Genomic DNA, 23956 nt, shown 5'->3' on the forward strand with positions numbered 1-23956 from the left:
GCTGGGTTAGAATTCCAAAATGTTCATGTAATTTAAAAACTGAAATATAAATGACATACAACACTATATCAGATTGAAGTGTACGACATAGTGCGATATTTGTCTACATTGTGAAACAATCGCTAAAATAAGCCTAAAATGTCCCTGTATTCTTTAGCAACCAAAATTAAAAAATAGATCATTTTAAAAGATCTATGTGCTGCTGCTGCTGCTAAGTCGCTTCAGTCGTGTCCGACTCTGTGCAACCCCATAGACGGCAGCCTACCAGGCTCCCCCACCCCTGGGATTCTCCAGAATTTTAATACCTTTGTCTGCATGTGCATATGAAGTATTTATTCAAAAGATACGAGGACAAAAGACAACTGGATAACTTAATGTGTGTTATGTGTGTTAGTCACTCAGTCGTGTCCGACTCTTTGCAACCCCACAGACTGTAGCCCACCAGACTTCTCTGTCCATGGAATTCTCCAGGCAAGAATACTGGAGTGGATTGCCATTCCCTTCTCCAGGATAACTTAATGTAAGATGCCAAATGTACATTCAGGCTGCTATAACAAAATACCACCGATGAGTGGCTTATAATCAACAGAAACGTACTTCTTACAGTTCTAGAGGCTGGAAGTCCAAGATAAGGGTGCCAATGTAGTTGGATTATAGTGAAGACCCTTTTCTAGGATGAAGACCGCTGACTTCTTGCTGTGTCCTCACACAGTGAAAGGGGTTAGGGGACTCTGTGGGGGTCTCTTTTACAAGAGCATAATCTCACTCATGAGGGCCGCATCCTCGTGACCTAATTACCTTCTAAAGGCCCCTAATATCATTACATCAGGCATTAGGATTTCAAAATATGAATTTGGGGGAAACACAAACATTCAGATCATAACAGCAAGCAGATAGTAGAGGAACAGTACAGACAATAACTCTTGGTTTCTACTTCTGTTAAAATGGCAGACAAAGGTATCTTTAAAAGATATGGTAAGAATGACCAAAAATGCCTATAAAAACTATGGTCCAAAACACAAGGAGACTGTTAATAGTACCAAGCTGATTTTAAAAAGAACCAACACGGTTTCTAGGAACTAAGAATATAATAATTAAACTAAATACACAGTGGATAAAACACTTGATTAGGAAAAAAATGAAGGGAAAATAATTAAACAGAAAGTCTAACTGAAAAGACCATCAGAACACACCTTGGATATAGATTAAAAATACGAAAAATATGAGGTATTGGGTAAGATGTGCTGATACACAGCTACTTGATGTCTCAGGCAGAGGGTGGAAAAGAAGCTATATCTGAAGAGACAACATCTGATATTCCAGAACTGAGGAATAATAGGTCACATAAAATGTAAGAGTTTACATAAATCTCAAGAAGTATAAATAAAAAGTCCTACTTTTAGACACATTTTAGTAAACACCAAAGGCAAAGAGAAGATTTTAAAAGCAGAGAGAAGAAATAAATCAGAAAGGCTACACAGTATAATGGTCAAGTGTGTAGACTGCAGCCAGACTGCCTGAGTTCAAAGCTAGGTTCTATAGCGAATGAACTGTTTGCCTCATTTACTTACCTGTAAGATGTTAGGACCTTCCTCACAGTAGAGGAAGTAGCAGATAAGCATATTAAAAAGCAAAAGTACTACTTTACCGACAAAGGTCTATCTAGTCAAAGCTATGATTTTTCCAGTAGTCATGTATGGATGTGAGAGTTGGACTGTACAGAAAGCTGAGTGTCAAAGAATTGATGCTTTTGAACTGTGGTGTAGGATAAGACTCTTGAGAGTCCCTTGGACTGCAAGGAGACCCAACCAGTCCAACCTAAAGGAGATCAGTCCTGAGTGTTCATTGGAAGGACTGATGCTGAAACTGAAACTCCAATACTTTGGCCACCTGATGCAAAGAACCAACTCATTGAAAAAGACCCTGATGCTGAGAAAGATTGAAGGCAGAAGGAGAAGGGGACGGCAGAGGATGAGATGGTTGGATGGTACCACCAACGCGATGGACATGAGTTTGAGTATGCTCCAGGAGATGGACAGGAAGCCTGGCATGCTGCAGTCCGTGGGGTCACAAAGAGTTGGACACGACTAAGCGACTGAACTGACTGACTGAAGAATAGCTGAAAATAGTCCTTGGTACATTATCACACCATAAGTTTTAGCTATTATTTTTTTATCTTTATTATTATTACTTACACAGAAGAGGTATCTTAAGAACAATGAGGCCAGAAGAGAATAAAATATTATCTAAAATTTTCTGAAAGAAATAATTATATGCAGTAACATTAAATTCAAGAAGTTAAATTACCTTTCAAGAAGTCAAAATTATCTTTCAAGAAGAAAATAACTGTATATCCAGTAAAATCATCTTTCATGAATAACAGTGAATTATAGTCATTTTGAAACCAACATACAAGTTTACCACCAACATCTTACTAAAATAACTTCTAGAAAAGTTACATCAGGAAGAAAGAATATGGTCCTATAGAAAAGCCTAAAGTGTAAAAAGAAATTGTATACAGAGAAAATTCAAACATGTCAATAAATATAAAAAATCAAGTGTATAAAATAATTATAAATGTTTAACATGTAGAGCTAAAGAAATAAGGTAATACTTAGCAGTAGCATAGCTTTGTCTGTGAGGTGGTGGTAATCAGGAATGGAAGCATTATAAGGATCTTGTATTCTAAAAGAACATAAAGACATTAGCTAATGTTGACTAAATATTCATGTTAATGTTTACAGGAAAATCATTAAAAGAATAGAAATTAAATGAATAGAATTGAAAAGAAATTGAAAAAAAAGTATGATTTTTGTAGTAATGGAAAAAGTAAAATGAAAAAAGATTGAATTCAGGCAGGAAATAAGAAAACAATACCAGAAAATGGACAAATAAACCCAAATGATAAGATGGAAAAAATGAGAACATAGTCTAAATATATCACAATTCAAAATAAGTGTAAATACACTCTCCAGTTAGAAGGTAATGATTATCATGCTGAGTTTAAAAATAAAATCCAATTTAGTGATGCTTTCCCAAAGGCACATGTAAAACAGAAACATTTCACCAGAAATGTTGAAAGTTAAAGGAAAGAAAAATATATACCAAGCAAATACTATTTAAGAGAAAGCTGGTATAATTATATTACATTAATATCAGACATAATAGACTGCAAGGTAAAAAAAAAAGTATTACTAGAGATAAACTACATAATGACTACTGATTTAACTATGAATCTCTGCTCATTTCAGATAATGATCACTGACTAGTGATCATTAGTGATAATTAAATAATGATTAGTAATTAATTCAATAAAATTAATTAATCAGTTAAAATTGAATTAAATAAAATTGAATTAAGTAATTAATTAATTGAATTAATTCAATAAAAAGTCTTCCCCTTCCATACATACACACACACATATATTCATTTCTTTTCTGGGGGGGCTGCCATGCACAGTTTGCCAGATCTCAGTTCCCCAACCAGGGATTGAACCCAGGGCCATGGCAATGAAAGTCCTGACTACTGGAGTGCCAGGGAATTCCTGAGATTCATTTCAATTGAAAGGAAGTTTTTATAGAATTAACAAAGGTAACTGTTACATTCACTACCATAGTGAGAGATTTAATACATATACCCATTTCAGGAACCGATAGATCAAAAGACAAAACAATTACAAGGTATGTAGAAAAACAACACAGTCAACAAATGTGATAGAATGAACTTGTATAGAACATTGCACTCAACAGTTTGCAAACATGTGTTCTTTCTAAGAACAAAGAAATTGATGGGAAGTGACCTACACACGACACAAAGGACAACACCATTTTGCATCCTTTGATCACAATACAGTTAAGTTAGAAATCGGTATCAAAAAGATAACAAACGGTATGCTTGTAAATTAAAAAAACTTCGAATAACTTATGAATTATAAAATTAATATAGTGGGAACTCTGATGCAAAGAGCTGACTCATTGGAAAAGACCCTGATGCTGGCAAAGATTGAGGGCAGGAGGAGAAGGGGACGACAGAGGATGAGATGGTTGGATGGCATCACCGACTCAATGGACATGAGTTTGGGTGAACTCCGGGAGTTGGTGATGGACAGGGAGGCCTGGCATGCTGCGGTTCATGGGGTGGCAAAGAGTCAAACACGACCGAGCAACTGAACTGAACTGAACTGAACTGAAAAGATACTTGGAAATGAATGCTTGAAAATACTAGATATAAAAACTTAACTTGTAGAAAAGTTGTACTTAGCGGGAACTCCCTAACTGATCATATTGACAAAAGCTAAAGATTAATGAACTAATCATCAAACTAGAGAAATTAAAAAGGAGACTAGTGAAATAAAAAAAAAAGAAAATGGAAGGAAATAATAGAGTAAAAATTAAGAAAATAGGAAAAAAATCAACAATGTCAAGTTTGGTTCTATGAGGAAAATTTGAAAATGAGCGAAACTGTGCCTGGCTTTATCAAGAAACAAAATAAGAGACAGATCAATAACCTAAGGAGTGAAAAAGTGGATATAACTGGAGACAGTATTTGTTAGAGGCACTTGGAAACAGCAACAGTGTTCTGACTCAGAACATAGGCTGAAGGATCAAAGAGATCTGGGGATGTGATCTTGGGCCAGTCTCCTTATTTCAGTGACTCATTGGAAAAATAATGATAGATTGTGTTGCTGATGTTCAGTCACTCAGTCGTGTCCGACTCTGTGACCCTGTGGACTGCAGTATGCCAGGTTTCCCTGTCCTTCACCATCTCCCAGAGCTTGCTCAAACTCGTGTCCATTGAGCCAGTGACGAGATTGTGAAGATAAATGAGATAGGATAATACTTGGCACACAAAAGCACAATGAAAATCAGCTGTACATTTTATTTATTTTATTATTAGCATCCTGAAGCAGTACCACTGGGAAACTTGACTGATTTGGGTGGATAAGTAGGGTGTCAAGAGCAAGAAGTAGGGTTTCCCAGGGAAGGGAGGACATTTGAAGTGGGGCAAGGATGAACATGTGAGCAGAGGCAGACAGAGGGAGGTACAGGGCCAAGCGTAAGTCGCTTCAGTCGCGTCCGATTCTGTGACCCCATGGACTGTAGCTTGCCAGGCTCCTCTGTCCATGGGAATCTCCAGGCAAAGATACTGGAGTGGGCTGCCATTTCTGCCTCCATTACAGGGCCACAACAAGCCTTATATGTAGAAAAATCGCTGTGTCAAGCGTGTTTTATAACATCAGAGACTCAGAACACACACAGAAAAGTATTTGTATTTCTTGGTAACACTGCCTGAGAAAATATGTCATCAAAAATGGTTTTGCCTACACCTTACCTCCACAGCCCCTCACTCTTCTCCCTGTACACTCCTGAAGCACAATCAGTAGTGTGAGCTTCCAGTGCTGGGGACCACAACTCCAGGAGGATTAGATTTAAGCAGCAGTACGAGGAAGAGAATCCTGTTAGATTGCATTTCTATACTAAACTTTAGAATACCAAATTAACAGATTCAGTTGGCTGGGGCATAGAGAGATTGTTTAAGCTCCCTCTCCCCCTTCAAACTGAATGGCACCTTAGCCAGTCCATCTAGATGAAGTGTGGTTCTAAGGGTTCATCAATATTGTGATTTATTCGCATTCTTGTATTTCAACTCTTTGGCACTAGCTGGCTCGAACTAAATGTTTGTCAAATGAGCACAGGGATGAACAATGTGAACAATGATGGTACTGGATATTTTATGCATATATGCACATGGCACATCAGGGTAGAGGATGGCAGGCTTTCTCAAGTGTGTGAGTCTTCTTGAGACATGGGCCGTGTTCAGCTCTTGGTCCAGCACTCCCTGTCCTCTTCCTTAATTAATGCCAGCCTCCCAGACCAAATTCTGTCTGGGTGTTGAGATTTCAGGCAGAATTTGCAATCCCTTGAGGTTGCAATGCCATGTTACATATAGTCTGGAACCCTGGGGAGTCCAAAGAATCCATCATTCCTCTCAACGGAGACGTTTCCTGGCAGCATGTTCCCAGAAGAGGATTCAAATCCACAGGCCTACATCAAGCTTCGGCAGGGAGCCTGCTACGTGGGTAAGCTCCGAGAAAGGAGGGGTAAAAAGCGAGAGAAGCCCAGCTGGCTTCATCTGGGGGCTTCCCTGCTTAGAAGCCTTCCTCACCAGGACCAGACAACATCCTCCCCAGGCTTCTCCTTTTGAGTTCCAGGGCTGGAGATTACCCTGAACAGACCCATCTCGAGCCCGGGTTGCTCAGGCCTCTGTCATTATGTAGTCCAGGGAGCCCTCAGACAGCCGGAGCCTGGTGTTTTGAGGGATGGCTGGGAGCTTTGCCCCCGCTGGTCCTGGCAGCCTTTATGGCTGGAGATTGCAGTGCAGTGCAAAGGGGGCCATTTGACAGTGTTTGCACCTTGTCATTTCCAAAGAATCTCTGCTCTTGAGACAAGTGCTCTCAGCTGTCTGTCAAGTTCAAGCACTTTTTATCTTAAACATACCTGAGTGTTGGTGCTGAGGAACAACAAAAGGAAGGTCACTCACTGCGGGGCTCAGTTTCCTCCGTTTCCCCATCTTTCTGCTACTCCTAACCAGGCCGGTCTGTGGACATAATTGACCCTCTCCCCGTGGATTTGCTTCCTAAGGCACTTTATAATTCTGGTTGGGAGCTGCTGGACAGTCCTTTTGGATTTCACAGTGAATCAAACTCTTCCTCCAAGCCACCACTTTCTGTTCTTTAAACGGTCAAGGATATTGCCATTTCCGGACCATCCACCATGGCGTTAAACTATATTTCATCTGGCATGGAGAGCAGATGAACACTCCTTCAACCACAGACCCAACAGGATTATTGAAGTTGCCTTTTCTGATGGGATTTTAGTTCTTTATACAAATTGGTAAATAAAATATATCCTATCCTCATATCTTGACAAATATATTCTCATAATGACAAAAACCAAAGGATATGTGTAAAAGTGTGATTTCAATGTGTCTGAGATCTGGCAAAATGTCAGACTACTAAATTTAATTATTACTGCAGATACTCTTGCGTGGAAAATCCCATGGACAGAGGAGCCTGGTAGGCTGCAGTCCATGGGGTCGCTAAGAGTCGCACACGACTGAGCGACTTCACTTTCACTTTTCACTTTCATGCATTGGAGAAGGAAATGGCAACCCACTCCAGTGTTCTTGCCTGGAGAATCCCAGGGACGGGGAAGCCTGGTGGGCTGCCGTCTGTGGGGTCGCACAGAGTTGGACACGACTGAAGCGACTTAGCAGCAGCAGCAGATATCTGATATCTGTTAAAAGATTAGTGATAGTTGAGTAGGTGATAAAGATTTTATATAACTTATGAATTATGTATTTTTTCATAAAATTAATTTTTCTTACCTTATTTCCACAAAATCACTGATTTTATTGTTACATGCAAGATGTTTACAAAATTTATTTTCAACTCAGGGCAATGGTCTGAAGGGTTTCAAAAATTATAATTATTTCAAAGCATACAAAAATCAAACAGATTTAAGAGAACATATAAATTAAATATAAAAGTTACATTTCCAAAAGTTTTCTTTTAAAATATGCAAAATTACCTATTCACTTTAAAAGGTAAAGTACAAATTATAATTAATAAATGCCAAAATTTCATTGGGTATACTAATATTTTGATTAAATCTTATTTATTTTTATAGAGAAAAAACCATTCAAAATTTAAACATTCTATGTCCATCAAGTGGCCGATACTAAGAACTGCTATCATGATACATGAATGCAAATTTAAAAGTAATTTAAAGTGTCAAAATCAGAAAATTTTTGTAAGCCACCATTTGCAAATTTTGTGAAACATTGTGCTAATTGAATTGAGTACCATGGGAACCAGGAATAGGAACAAAAGAAGTAAGAAAAAGGGTTCTTGATGTTATTGAGAAATGATACTTTGATATGAAGGAATCTCTTGCATTCATGTTATCAGAGGAGGAATTTGACAAGCTTGACTTTTCTCCTAGCCCAACACTCTTTTCCCTCACATCGTCCAAGCATTCCAAAGCAATGTCATCATCCTAACCTATGGTCTTTCACAGCTTTCAAACCCTGTCACCTTTTCTTTCGTGGATATGGAGCAAGAGATGTGGAAATGCATTTTCCAAGGGCCTGAATAGTGTGGTCATGAAGGTGGGTGTTAAGAGCTATGAGCTGTGCTGTGCCAGCTCTGAGGGCAGATTCTGATAGAGGCACCTGTGTGGTTTTAATACATTTATCTGTGTGTGATTGTGGTATGTGGACAACTCTAATAAAATATCTCTTACCTAGGTCTAAAGGAGGTTCTGTAAGTATCAGCCATAGTCAGACTTCCCAGGAGAACCATCTGCTAACATTTTGGAATATTTCCTTGAAGCTATTTTCTATACCCTGTTTCCACATAAGAGAAAAAGACCCTGATGATGGGAATGACTGAAGGTGGGAGGAGAAGGGGACGACAGAGGATGAGATGGTTGGATGGCATCACCGACTCAATGGACATGAGTTTGAGTAAGCTCCGGGAGCTGGTGATGGACAGGGAGGCCTGGCGTACTGCAGTCCATGGGGTCACAAAGAGTCGGACACGACTGAATGACTGAACTAAACTGAACTGATAGTCTTGTATCCCATTTTGTTGCTAAAACAGAAGTTGCCAGGCTAACTTCTGCATTCTTTAAATACAAGGGCACATATTGCCCAGTCATGGAAGGAGGAAGGATCATCCTGTTCTCATTATGGTGAGTACAGCAGAAATAAGACCCCATTGGAATATATTAAATAAATAAAAATTCAGAAATATGTCCAAAGCACAGTGTTAGATGCGGCAGAAGGCATTCAAAGAAGCATAAGATAGAGTCTCCATCTTCATCAGGGTAACTTACAAGTCAGTTCCATGGCTTTGTTCTCAGCAAAAAGATGACTGAAGACTAAAACTGAGCAGGAGGGATTAACAGATCAATGGAATGGACTAACCTCTTCTGCTAAATGATCGGCTAGTCTTTAGCGCAAATTTACAATGGGAAGCTGGACCATTTAGAGATAATATAGTTCTAGAAACTGCTTGGGAGGATGTCACGGCTCTGTCAATTTCCCATGTTCTAGTATGAGGAGTTACTATTTACTGGGTATATCATAGACTATATGCTTTATTTGGAGAAGGCAATGGCACCCCACTCCAGTGTTCTTGCCTGGAGAATCCCATGGACAGAGGAGCCTGGTGGGCTGCCGTCTATGGGGTCGCACAGAGTCGGACACGAATGAAGGAACTTAGCAGCAGCAGCAGCATATGCTTTCTTATTTCATTTAAAATTTAACCTTGAAATATAAATTTGAAATTTCATTTGAATTGATATTTGAAAACCTTTTATACTATTTTGTCCCCAGTTTTTAAAATAAAGACTATATTTTTAGATAGACTTTAGATTCATAGCAAAACTGAGCAGAAGGTATAGAGATATTCTATATACCCTCTTCTCCCAGATATGAATAATATCCCTCATTATCAACATCCCCCAACAGAGTGGTACAGTCATTACAACTGGTGAACCTACACGGAGGACTTCCCAGGTGGCTCAGTGGTATAGAATCCAGTGGCCAATGCAGGAGATTCAGGAGACCTGGTTTGCTCCCTGGGTTGGAAAGATCTCCTGGAGGAGGAAATGGCAATCCACTCCAGTATTCTTGCCTGGAGAATACCATGGTCAGAGGAGCCTGGCGAGCTACAACTGATGAACCTATATTGACACCTTATAATTACCCAAGGTCCATTGTTTACTTTAGGGTTATCTCATGATGATATATATTCCATGGGTTCAGATAAGTATATAATGACATATATCCATCATTATGGCATCATGCAGAGTAATTTCACTACCCTAAAAATTCTCTGTTCTATTTATCCTTCCTACTGGACAATCTCTGGCAACCATTTAACTTTTTACTGTCTCCATAGTGTGGGCCTTTTCTAGAATGTCATACAGTTGGAATCATATAGTATATAACCTATTCTAATTGGCTTCTTTCATTTAGTAATATAAATTTAATTTTCCTCCATGTCTTTTCACGGCTTGATAGCTCATTTCTTTTTAGCACTGAATAACAATCCATTATCTGTATGTACTACATACAGTGTAGTTTATTTATCCAGTGATCTACTGAAAGATATCTTGGTTGATTCTTGTTGGTCAGTCGCTTAGTCTTGTCTAACTCTTTGTGAAGCCATGGACTGCAGCAGGCCAGGTTCCCTTGTCCTTCACCGTCTCCCAGAGTTTGCTCCGATTCATGAACTTTGAGTCAGTGATGCCATCCCACCATCTCATCCTCTGCTGCCCCTTCTCCTCCTGCCCTCAATCTTTCCCAGCATCAGGGTCTTTTCCAATGAGTCAGCTCTTCACATCAAGTAGTCAAAGTATTGGAGCTTCAGCTTCAGTATCAGTCCTTCCAATGAATATTCAGGATTGATTTCCTTTAAGATTGACTAGTTTGATCTCCTTGCAAAATAAGTTTTGGCAATTATGAATAAAGCTGCTGTAAACATTCTTCTGCATTTTTTTTTTTTGTGGACATAAATTTTCAACTCCTTTGGGTAAATACCAGGAAGACAGTTGATGGATCATATGATACAGGTGTTCAGTTTTATAAGAAACTGTCAATTTATATTCCAAAATGACTATACATATCATTTTGTATTCTCACCAGCAATGAATGAAATTTCCTGTTTCTTGACATCCTTACCAGCTTTTGGTATTGCCAGTGTTCTGGATTTTAGTCATTCTAATTTGTATGTAGTGGTGTCTCATTGTTGTTTTAATTTGTATTTCTGTGATGACACGTGATGGCTTGGGGAATGGGATAATGAAAGGAAAATTGAGCTGTCTTCCTTTTTGTGAGGCTATTTCTCAGGTTTTCTTTATTCCACTGTTTTGCTGAAGTTTCTTAAGTGGTCTCCTGAACTCTCACAGAGTTGTTTTATTTGTGGCATGCCAGTGTGCTAATTCACTTCAGTCATATCTGACTCTTGGTGACCCTATGGACTGTAGCCCACCAGGCTCCAATTTCCATGTGATTCTCCAGGTGAGAATACTAGAGTGGCTTGCCATGCCCTCCTCCAGATAATCTTTCTAATCCAGGGATTGAATCCATGTCTCTTATGTCTCCTGCATCAGCAGGTGGGTTCTTTACCACTAGCGCTCCTGGGAAGCCCTTTATTTGTGGATAGCTGTCTAATTGTTGAATGTTGTTAGTGACGGAAGCTGGGGTCCCCTACTCTGCCATTTTTGGTTCACATGCAGTCTTTTTTATTTGTTTGCTTGTCTTATTTTTTGTTTTACCTTGTTTTAATTTAATTTAATTTTTTAACACCCAAAACATTTTGTATTGGGGTACAGCCAATTCCACATGTAATCTTAATGTAGACTTTGGGTGGCTATATTCCCTAATATCAACAACACTGTAAGGACAGCATCCCAAACTTGAAAATAATTTGTCTTCAAAAGTTCAATTGGAAGATGATTGTTTGGACACATTTTTATCTGAAGCAATGCCAGGTATTGCCCATGACAACATACAAATATTCTTTCTATACTTTCTAAGTACTTCCTGTACTTTCCTATTCCTCCTATGCTTCCTATACTTTTCTAATGATTTCTCCATTCCCATTTGGAGCATCTTCCATTGCCATGTATCTTCCCTTACCAATGAGAGCAGCAGTTCTCAAACAGTAGTGGCAACACAATCACCTAGAAAGCTTGATAATCTACACATTGCTGGACCTCACCCCCATACAGTTGGTAGGGCTGTGTGCAGCCATAGAATGTGCATTTCTGTTAAGTTCCCAGTTGCGGATGCTGCTGCTTCTCTGGAGACTTTGAAAGTCAACAAACTAGAATGATGGCTCTCAAACATGGAATCACTTGAGCAACTTTTATAAAAGTACTGGTGCCTAAGTTCAGCCCAGACCGATTAAGCCAGACTCTTTGAAGATGAGGGCTTGTATTAGATTCCGAGGGCTACTGTAACAAATGATCACAAACAGCATGGTTTAAAATAATAGAAATGACTTCTTTCACAGTTCTGGAGGCCAGACATCCCAAGTGAGGGATTGGTAGGGCCATGATCCCTCAAAGGATCTAGGGACAGAGCTTCTCCTAGCTTCTGGCCGTGGCCAGCAGTCCTAGACACTCCTCAACTTGTGGATACAGCACTCCAGTCTCTGCTTTCACTCTCACATGGCCTTCTGTCCTGTGTCTGTGTGTACACGTGTCTCTGCGTCCTCTGCTCTTCCTATACAGAAACCAGCGATTGCCTTTAAGGCCCACCCTAATCCAATGTGACCTCATCTTAAATTGCATCTTAATTGTATCTGCAAAGAGTTTGTTTCAAGTAAGGGCACTTTCTGAAGTTCCAAGTGGACATGAATTTTGGGCTGGGGGACATTTCAACTCAATACTGGCCCCTCACCTAATTAGAATATCCCTGAAGCCAAGATCCATACATTATGGAACTCCCATAAAGATTCTAGCATAGAATATGATGCCAGAAAAGAAAAATTCCTCAATGGATGAGTCTGTGTGTTCTCTTCTTCTAATTCACTGTCATCACAACACAACAGATACAACACACTCTTAATTTATCTTAAAAGCTTGTTAAAACGAACTGCAGATTCCAAGGACTTTAAAGTGTTTATCTGTATGACTAATTCAGCTCTAAATTAAAGACCTTTTTCCTTAAGCAATGGAAGATATTGAAGGTATTCCTTTGTAGAAAAACGCATGCTATCCCTCCCTACATTTTATAGGGAACATACCTATAAAGAGCCCAGATTACACACTTCTGAAAGCTTTTAATTGTAAGAAACAATGTTTTTGAACTTCCCATTATGAACTAGAAATAATATTCTCACATGAAGCAAAAATGCTAAATTATCAAACTGCATCCCTCAGGTTTTGAATTTTGTACAGTGGAAATTATTGTTTGTCATGAATTAAGACCACAGGGGTGTCTCCTCAGAATGCCTGTGATGCAAAGCAGGAGACAAGTTAGTTGTTGCCTGAATTCAGCATTGGGGGCTGTATTCACTGGGTTGGCGTGGGGACTGATGAACAACCAGGCCATAAGGCCAAGCAAAATGTGGTCACATGTTGGGAAAAGAGGAGTGTATTCTAAGAGTAACTGGAACTCAGGGAGTGGGTAAGGTTTGCATTGGATGAAATGGCATCCGAGGATCACAGAGTTGTCCTATGGATTTACACTGGCTGTGTTATGCTGACATCGGGTATGGACGGTTGTGCTGTGCTGTGCTTAGTCACTCAGTCACGTCCGACTCCTTACAACCCCACATGGTAGCCCGCCAGGCTCCTCTGTCCATGGGGATTCCCCTGGCAAGAATACTGGAGTGCGTTGCCATGCTCTTCTCCAGGGGATCTTCCCGACCCAGGAGTCAAACTGGGGTCTCCTGCACTGCAGGAGGAGAGGGGCAGAATGAGGAGGGAGATGGGAGGAGTGTTTCAGGAGGAAGGAGACGTATGGACCTGTGACTGATTCATGTCAATATATGGCAGAAACCAACACAATATTGTAAAACAATTATCCTCCACTTAAAAAAAATCAAATTAAAAAAAGAGAATGAGGAAGTCATTCACTTATTTTTGGAACTATTTTTTCATTCGTGTGTAACTGGTTTTAACACCCTTTGGGGCTTCCCAGTTGGCGTGAGTGGTAAAGAACCTGCCTTCCAATGCAGGAGATGAAAGAGACACAGGTTCGATCCCTGGGTCAGGAAGATTCTCTGGAGGAGGAAACGGCAACCCACTCCAATATTCTTGCCTGGGAAATCCCATGGACAGAGGAGCCTGGTGGGCTCTTTATGATAGAAAATTACTTCCTCCATAAAGTAGGAACGTGATGTGGTTCAGAAATTTTGAGACTATCCGAGTGTTTTTGTAACATTTATGGTGTTTTAAAAAATACTTAATCACACACTCAATAGTCATAATAATTTTTCACTTTCTTTTTTCAACCAGTGGTAGTGACAGCTGTCCAGTAACACCCTATCTTACATCTCCCTTGAACCGTTTTCTCTGTTCTTGAACTCCACCGAGAGGGACTGAATCATTTGCCCATTCCTGAGCAGACTCTCAGTTTTCTGAGAACTTGAGAGTTCTACCTTAGTTCTCACATCTTAATACTTGGATTAGTTATAAAGATTTTTCAAGATAAAAATCAAACACCATCAAGGTTACGTGACAGATGTTCCTGGGATTTGGGCAGGAGACTTATACTGCAGGGATAGTGGTCGGTCAGAGCTGGCCTCGTGTTAACTGGTGCATTTTGTGTATTTTTAGTCTTTGCATAAGCCTAGCCCTTCATTCGGAGAAGGCAATGGCACCCCACTCCAGTACTCTTGCCTAGAAAATCCCATGGACGGAGGAGCCTGGTGGGCTGCAGTCCATGGGGTTGCAAAGAGTCGGACACGACTGAGCGACTTCACTTTCACTTTTCACTTTCATGCACTGGAGAAGGAAATGGCAACCCCCTCCAGTGTTCTTGCCTGGAGAATCCCAAGGACTGTGGAGCCTAATGGGCTGCCGTCTCTGGGGTCACACAGAGCTGGACACGACTGAAGCGACTTAGCGGCAGCAGCAGCAGCAGCCCTTCTTTGCTTGCTGGCAGCCACCCTATGTCATCTTTGAAGTTATTCTTTGTTTGATAAGAAAGATGTATAGTAATACACCCAAAGTCTAATTCTGCTGAGGAGAAAAAATTTCAAATTGTACAGTGGCTTTTTAACTGAAAAGGAAAATAATACTTATGGAACACCTACTAAGTGCTGAAGAGCTTTCTAGACATTATTTCTTTTAATCTTCATTAATGTTCCCATTTTACAGCTAGTTCAGTGGCAGAGTCTAAATTTGACCCCAGGCATATAGTCTACTTAAATCTTTGAACACTTCTTTCATTAACATAACACTTCTTCCATACAGACTTCTCAGCGTTTATATATTCTTTCCCTGCTGCTGCTGCAGCTAAGTCGCTTCAGTCGTGTCCGACTCTGTGTGACCCCATAGATGGCAGCCCACCAGGCTCCCCTGTCCCTAGGATTCTCCAGGCAAGAACACTGGAGTGGGTTGCCATTTCCTTCTCCAATGCGTGAAAGTGAAAAGTGAAAGTGAAGTCATGCAGTCATGTCCGACTCTTTGCGACCCCATGGACTGCAGCCTACCAGGCTGCTCCATCCATGGGATTTTCCGGGCAAGAGTACTGGAGTGGGGTGCCATTGCCTTCTCCATTCTTTCCCTAAGATACTGATTTTTAAAAATTCTGGTAACCTATGCATAACATGGGCTTCCTAGGGTGCGCTAGTGGTAAAGAACCCATCTGCAAATTTAGGAGACATAAGAGATGCGGGTTGGATCCCTGAGTCGGGAAGATTCCCAGGAGGAGGCATGCCAACCCACTCCAGTATTCTTGCTTGGAGAATCCCATGGCCTGAGGAGCTTGGTGGGCTACAGTCCATAGCATCGCAAAGAGTTGGACATGACTGAAGCGACTGAGCATGCATGCATACATAACACAAATTTGACCTTTTAACAATTTTCAATGTACAGTTCACTGGCATTGCTGCTAAGTTGAGTCAGTCGTGTCCGACTCTGTGTGACCCCATAGACGGCAGCCCACCAGGCTACCCTGTCCCTGGGATTCTCCAGGCAAGAACACTGGCGTGGGCTGCCATTTCCTTCTCACTGGCATTACGTGCATTCAAATCATTGTGCAGCCATCGGACTCTCCATCACCGACATCTTCATCCTCCCAAACTGAAACTCTGTACCCATTAAATAAAAACTCTCCATTCCTCTCTCCACCCAGCCCTCGATTATCACTATTTTACCTTATTAATCTATGAGTTTAACTATTCTAGGTACCTAATCTAAGTGAAATCATGCAATATTTGTCCTTTTGTATCAGTCATTTCATGTAGCATAAGGTCTTCAAGCGTCATTCATGTTGTACCGTGTATCAGAATGCCTTTCCTTTTTTCAGACTGAATAATATTCCATTGTATACATGTCATTTGGTCTCTTTGCCATTGATGTCCTCATATATTTAGCCTGTTGTTAGCATTGTTCATTTCTTCAAAGTGTCCACAGATTGGGTTCCTCTCGTTAACTCTGCCATGACTGTCACTAGGGTCTGATCACTGTGGATTGCCTCAACAGCTGCCCGACAGAGCTTTGTGCTGTCATGCCCCCCACCAACCCTCCAATATCATCACTATTAGAGTGATGTTCCTAAAAGAAACAATTCCATCATGTCCCTACTGAAGATCATACAGAGGCCTTAAATTCAGGCTGCTTGGTCAGTTTAAAGGCAGTAAATTACCTGACTTATCTATGTAACATTATTTTGTGCTTCTTCCCTGCTCCAAGGGCTCTCATCAGTGCTCACAGTAAGTCCTCTTTTTATTGTATAATCGCTCAGTTGTGTCCAACTCTTTGTGACCCCATGGACTGTAGCCCACCAGGCTCCTCTGTCCATGGGATTCTCCAGGCAAGAATACTGGAGTGAGTTGCCATTTCCTCCTCCAGGGGATTTTCCTGATCCAAGGATAGAACCTGAGTCCCCTGCATTGGTAGATGAATTCTTTACCACTGAGCCACCAAGGACTACTTTTTGAAAATCAAATCTTCTTTTTGTTTTATATTTTATCTCTGCTGCTGCTACTGCTGCTAAGTCACTTCAGTCTTGTCCGACTCTGTGTGACCCCAGAGATGGCAGCCCACCAGGCTTCCCATCCCTGGGATTCTCCAGGCAAGAACACTGGAGTGGGTTGCCATTTCCTTCTCTAATGCATGAAAGTGAAAAGTGAAAGTGAAGTCGCTCAGTCGTGTCCGACTCTTAGTGACCCCATGCACTGTAGCCCACCAGACTCCTCCTTCCATGGGATTTTCTAGGCAAAAGTACTGGAGTGGGGTGCCATTGCCTTCTCCGATATTTTATCTCAGCTGGTAATAATTATACATGATCAATGATCATACATTGCTTTCTATGTTATGTGAATGGGCCAATATGCCCATTTAAAGGGGCCAATATGCCATTTGAGTCACTTTTCAGGTAAGATTTTTTTAGTGTTGTCAGGAACTAGAGCTTCTATTTTAATGTTGGTTGGAGTCAGTTAAGAAAAGGTGGCGCTACCTCACAGGAAATAGGAAAGTGTCTACCCAGGACCCTGTGAACACTTGTAAATATGTTTTCATGGCTCTACTAGAATCTGGAACTTCATCTGTGTAATTACCCATGCACCTATTTGTTTACAATTCATTTGTTCATTTACGATTCAGCTTTTACAAGGGCAAGAAAAATTATGAATAAATTAATTTGTCAATGATTAAAAACCATGTTAGCCTTACAAAGCACACTCTTTCTCCAATCTATGCCATTGCCTTTCGTTCATTTAATCCCTTACAAAGCCATTTCCTACTGCACTTCAAAGCATATATGGTCTCCATTTATTTCCAGTGTTTATTAGTTTTTGCTTCCCCCAACCACATGCTAACATTCTTGAATACAGGATCTTTGTCAATACAGGATCTTTGTCCTATAATTTTGTGACAATCCCATGATTTAGGGCTGATAAATACTTGCTGGTTTATGAAATAAGAGAAAGTAACAGGAACACACAAATTTCAAAATGTGGAGATAGACTTTTATCAGAGCCCTTAGGAAGAAAATGCTTTGCACCCAGGAAGAAATCTCTTATAGAAGTTGTTAAATATCAGAATAGCAAGAACGGAGGTATTTAAATAGTTCCTTATGTATTTTTTACACTGTGGTATGCAAACTCAGGCCAGTGAATTTCAGGGCAAATGCTATCCAGGTGAATCTGTTTCTCATTTTAAATAATTCTCAAAATATGTGAGATACTCACTAAGTGTTCCCTCTTCTCCTAAGGGTCCAGATGATGTCCAAACCCTAGATACACACTGGTCTGGGACATGTGAAATGTTCTTACTATTCCTAAGTTTAGGAGTTATTTTCAAAGTGGGCTTTTAAGTTCAGTTAATAAACAGAAAACTTTCCGTTTAGGAGGGCTTAAGAGGGACACTTTTCACCTTATAACAGTTCCAAAAATGGATAATTTGACACTATGTTGGGGATGCAAATCATACTTCTGTAAGCAGATATGACATCCAGAAGGTTGACCCAGCATCGAGTATGCCCTCCTATTGCATTAGGACATGAGTGTTAGAACCACTGCTAACAGTAACCGACGAAGGTTTCAGAACAGAGTATGTCAAGGGTAGATAAACCAGAGAAAATGAGAGAGAGAGAGAGACAGACAGAGGTAGAGAGATGGCGAGAGAGAGAATACAACATTGGAAGAAAATTGCCGTAATATCTCAGGCCACAGGAATGCTGAGACATTTTATAGATAGTACATAAATTAAAGGCAGCCAGGATTTTTTCATTATGAATAATGAATAAACAAAATCATACAGTCAAATTAGCTCATTTCCCTCTCTTATTTCCCTCACCTATCTATAAATAAATAATTTATAGAATAAATTAAATTTTTTTTAATTTTAAATAAATTCTAAAGATAAATAAATTTATTTATTTATCTGTAAATAAATAGTATTTTCTCACAAATAAATACTGAATTTGGAGTTAACATGGCCAAGTGCATCCCTACTTTCTATTCTTTTCATTTTCACCAACTTTAGGTGGTTAAATAGACATGCAGGACTTTTACTTTAAAATGATATTCCTCTAATTCCTGCTAAAGCAATTTGGAAGAGAGTTGCATTAAAGTATTTACAGGAATCCTGATAGTAATGTGCTATTGTACTTGCTGTTGTAGTAACGAAAGTTAAACTTAAAAATATTCACAACTGCACCAACATGTAATTAGCAATGCCACATCACTATTGGCACCAGAAAGCCTGGAATAAGCTGCTGTTGTGGGTTTGCTGATAGACAGCTTGTCAGGAAATGATCAGTATTGGCAATGATTTGGGGCTAATTTCATGGATGTTTTCCAGTTTCCGCGATCTTCCTTTCCCCTTTTCCAAACAAAAGTGCTTCTGAAAATTTCTGTTTAACATCTTTCACTTTGAATAAAGAAAACACAAAACATTCCCCTTTGCAGCTGGTATTGGTGAAATTACTTCTCTGGAGGGACCAGCAGATGAGGGGTCTTGTTTGAGAAGCACCAGGCAGAAGGTTGCGTTCTGTATCAGAGCCCACACTCAGACTTGCAACTTGAGATCTGTCCCTCACCCCCTTTCTACCTACACACACACACACACACACACACACACACACAGCCCTAAATGAACACAGATGGCTGGCACCCAGAGTAAGCATCTAGAAAAACAGCCTCAGGTCTCTCTGCTTGCTGTCAGTTCATTCTACAAACAGAGAGCCTTCAAGACGCCTGTGTTGTTTCTTAATCTGAGATCACTCCCGTTTGCGTGTTTACCCACTTCCTTTTGGGAAATGTACTAGAAGTATCAGAAAGATACCCAGAGATTGATTTGACTAAAACAAAACATTCCTTTAAACTCACTGGTTGTATAGTATTATATTTAATGAAAGCCATATTATGATAAAATATGCATCAGTTTCTAACAATTTTTTTTTCCTCCAGAGCTGTATAACATCACCTGATCTATTTGTTTCTCTGTGTGAAATAAATTAATTTTTCAAATGTAATACAAAAGAGGATAAAGTCAAACTTCATAAATGCTGAAAAACATCTAAAGCTTCATACCCCCCCAAATCAAATGGAACATATGTTTTTCCCCATTTTTTTCTGTATAAAGTATGTAAACAATTACCTGGATTTGGAGGGCATAATTATGAAGGGGTTGATATCTAAAAGGTTATTATTGATTTATAGAGTTCTCTAGTTTAATCGAAGACAGATTTAGCAATAAGGAAAAAAAAAAAATACTGCTTTCCCCAGGAACAATAAATGTCTCAAAGGGGAAATTTAAGATTTAAGGGTAATTTTTATAAGACACATATACTGCAGTTTGTGGATCTGGGAGGTGTTTCTCATTTGAACAACTTCTATATAATGAACATTTTGTAGAGCCATCTCACTCATTGTAGCATGTGTTATAAGCCTCAAAATGCAGTGGTTAAATTCCTAGGGTAAGTTTTGTTAAGTCTAAATTCCTCATTTTCCATTATGGATTTATAATCCTCAGTCTGCAGATTAAATACATACAACAAGTATAAAATATTTATTTAAACAATAAATTTAGTTTAAATCACTCCCCATCATGTATGAATGGTTTTTCTCTGTCTCCAGTGCATGTGTTCACACACACACCACAAATTCATTCATCTAACGTTAGACAACATGATACTACTTGACATTAGCATGTGGTTGTGTAATAAAAATTAAATCTTGCATGGGGAGGATTCCTATACTTTAGTTTTCTATGTGTGTTTAATTATCATTGTAATCTATTTATGTAAGAGCACTCTAATCATTGTGTGGTATCAATATTCAGAGTAAAATCAAAATTTTTAAAACACCAAATTTCTTCTTTTAGGGAAAAATTTAATTTATCAAGTCACTCACAGAAGCCTTAATCAGGACTTCCCTGATGGTAGAGTGGATAAGAATCTGCCTGTCAATGCAGGGGACACAGGTTCAGTCCCTGGTCTGGGAAGATTCCACATGCTTTGGAGCAACTAAAGCCACCGCAACCAACTACTGAGCCCAGGTGCTGCCACGGCCGAAGCCTGGGCACCTGGAGCTGGTGCTGGCAACTAGAGAGGCCACCGCAGTGAGAAGCCTGTGCATCGCCACCAAGAGCAGACCCTGCTCGCCAGAACTAGAGGAGGTCCTCGCACAGCAACGAAGACCCGGTGCAAACAAACAAACAAAAACTACAAAGGCTTAATGATGCCTTAAACTGGATTTTCACTTACACAAAAGCTTCCTATTTTGTGGCTTTTACATAAAGACGGGGCCTTCGCCAATCATCCAAAAGCAAAATGTTAATAAGGAGTGAAAAAGAGAAACAAGATGTTGCAGACCTATATTTGTGCTGGGTGTTTAATAACATCCTGTAACCACATACATAAAGTTCTACATGTGCTACTCGTTGTAATCTGACTTGTACCTGAGGACTTTTTTATTCCTAAAACTGGCATTGGCAGAGATAACAGTAGTCAAGGACGTCTGGCCAAGACGGAGTAAGTTAGACTGGACTTACCTCACACCTCAAGCAAGTTGAAAACTGGACAAAATATGTGAAACAATGTTCAGATATTGGACGACAGGCAGCACAGGACAGTTATTCCTGAGAGAAGAGAAACAAATAAGGTGAGTCCTATGATGGCTGCAACTTAATGGCTAAAGTCAGCTGCAGCACGGAAACCCAGCATCTGGGGATAGGGCTGCGTTGAAAGAGACGCAATGGATGTTCAGAGAGGCCAAAACATATAAGAGTCTGTGGGACAGGGTATTGGAGAAAGAGAGCTACACAGGAGAAAAGGAGAAAGGAAGAGAGGAGAGAAGGTGAGGGGACAGGACAGGACAGGACAGCGAGAGGAGAGGGGAGGAAGGGAGGGTGCTCTGGAGATCTGCAGAGGGCTTCCCTTGAGTGTTTGGTTGAGAATTGAGTTGTGCATGTGTAAGGGTAAGCTGCCTGGCACCAAGGAAAGAACCACTGAAAAGGAATCAGGAATCCAATAGGAATGGGATTAGCTGTGTTCCTGCCAGCCAAGTAAAAGGAACTCATAACATAGGAGATAGAATCCTTACAAAGGTATTGACTCAGTAGGAGACTAAATTAGCTGTAGACCAAAGTCTCAATGAACCACCCTAACAAAGTTTAAAAGCTAGCTTTGAAAAGACCCAACCTGTTCCAAGTAACCTAGCTGCATGCCAGCTTGAAACCTAACACTAATTAAGAAATACAACAACCAGCAATCAAAAGCAAAATTTACAATGCCCAGCATGTAATAAAAACTTACAGGTGTGCAATAAAGCAGGAAAATATGAACCATGACTAGGGAAAAAAAATCAATGGCTAGAAACAGACTTGGAAATGATAAAGAGGATGGAACTAGCAGACAAGGGCTTTAAGCAACTACTATGTTCTCTACATGCTGAAGAATTTGGAGGAAAACATAAGCATGATGAGGACAGAAATAGAGGTATAGAAAAAGACCAAATAGAACTTGTAGATATGAAAATACAATGTCTATAATGAAAAGTAACAATAGCTAAACGTAGTGAGCATTTCCTAGGTGCCAAACACTGGCTAAGAGCTTCACATGCATTAACTCATTTAACTTCAGCATCACTTCTACAGATGGAGAAGGCAATGGCACCCCACTCCAGTCCTCTTGCCTGGAAGATCCCATGGACAGAGGAGCCTGGTAGGCTGCAGTCCATGGGGTCGTGAAGAGTCAGACACGACTGAGCGACTTCCCTTTCACTTTTCGCTTTCATGCATTGGAGAAGGAAATGGCAACCCACTCCAGTGTTCTTGCCTGGAGAATCCCAGGGATGGCAGAGCCTGGTGGGCTGCCGTCTATGGGGTCGCACAGAGTCAGACATGACTGAAGTGACTTAGCAGCAGCACCTCTACAGAGCAGGTGTTAAAGGTGAGGAAACTGAGGATTAGAAAAGGTAAATAATTGTACATGATCACAGAGCTGAAATTTGAAACCACGCAGTCTACTCCAAGGTTCATGCATTCCATATTGTTTATAGCATTATTTGCAATAAAATATAATTCGGTTTAAAGAATGAACCTTATCTGAGGAAGTTTAGTGAAATTAAAGGATCCCATTAAACATGACATTCTGTTTTGTGTGTGTGTGTGCACATAGGGACACATATGCCTGCATGATTTAGGTGTAGATTTGTTGGAGATCAGACAGATTTTTTCTGAAAGTGCTACAAGATTTGAGATGGAGAATGACTGTATTTCTACCCTGCCATTTTCTCAAAAAGATAAGATAGAGAGGAGTTGAATGGAACTTGCAATTTAATAGAACTTATGTTAATGAGTGTTAAAATTGTTAAATGATGTTAAAATTGTTCATAGCTCTAAAGCATTTTACAATTGGTATTTCAATTAAAGTATGGCAATAATAAGGAAATTAATATAATCATATTACGCAGTTTATTGAAAGACTATCATGTGTCATGCTCTAGGCTAAAGTACATGTATTAACACATTTAATCCTTACAGCAACCCTTTAAGGTAGATTCTACTCTTTTTTATAGAGTTGAGGAGCAGAGAGAGGTTATCTGACTTGCCTAAGGTTATATGGACAAAGGTCATGCAAAGTATTTCTTGTATAGAATCATCAGTGTAAGGGAGTTAAATAATGGTTTCTCTTCCAGTACAACTTTGTGCATGATATTCACTTTAATTTTTTCCTTATAATATGATTTTATATAAAAGCTATTTAATAAGCTAGCCCTGACTGTCGACAATACACTATCCAACTGATAAAGAATGAAAGCATGTAGATTTTTAAAAATGTCTTAATATGCTGATATGAATGCCATCAATTCAGTAATCATATTTATTCTCAAAAGTACATTAACTTAAATACATGGGTCAGTCTGCCATTAGATAAAAATGGTTGGGCTCCTCAATTCCTGGGGTCCATAATTATGTCAAGGAATTATTTTTTTCTGAATAATGCCCACATACTTAATTAACTCTAATGCCCTCATACCAAGACTATTAGGCAACAGAGATAATCTGACACTTTTTCACTCCTTGCAAGTAGGACAGAAAGTCCACTTGGATGTCACAGGGTGTCAGGTCACAGAGTAAGTAAGCCTGTAATAAAACCAGAACCGAGATTCTCATAAATGGGTCTCACTCAAATACCTTGCTGCTGCTGCTGCTAAGTCGCTTCAGTCGTATCCGACTCTGTGCAACCCCAGAGATGGCAG

The 23956-nt window shown here is 39.8% G+C and overlaps 1 long non-coding RNA gene across 1 annotated transcript in view; it reads right to left on the bottom strand.

The window, feature by feature from the left end:
* The window catches only part of LOC123334651, a 170381-nt gene that overhangs the window by 137142 nt on the left and 9283 nt on the right, over nt 1–23956 (bottom strand). The window contains exon 2 of the long non-coding RNA XR_006552650.2: nt 21246–21332. This is a non-coding gene — a long non-coding RNA (uncharacterized LOC123334651). The remainder of the gene's footprint in view (nt 1–21245; nt 21333–23956) is intronic.

Source organism: Bubalus bubalis, chromosome 8 (genome assembly GCF_019923935.1).
Source record: "Bubalus bubalis isolate 160015118507 breed Murrah chromosome 8, NDDB_SH_1, whole genome shotgun sequence".
NCBI classification, from domain to species: domain Eukaryota; kingdom Metazoa; phylum Chordata; class Mammalia; order Artiodactyla; family Bovidae; genus Bubalus; species Bubalus bubalis.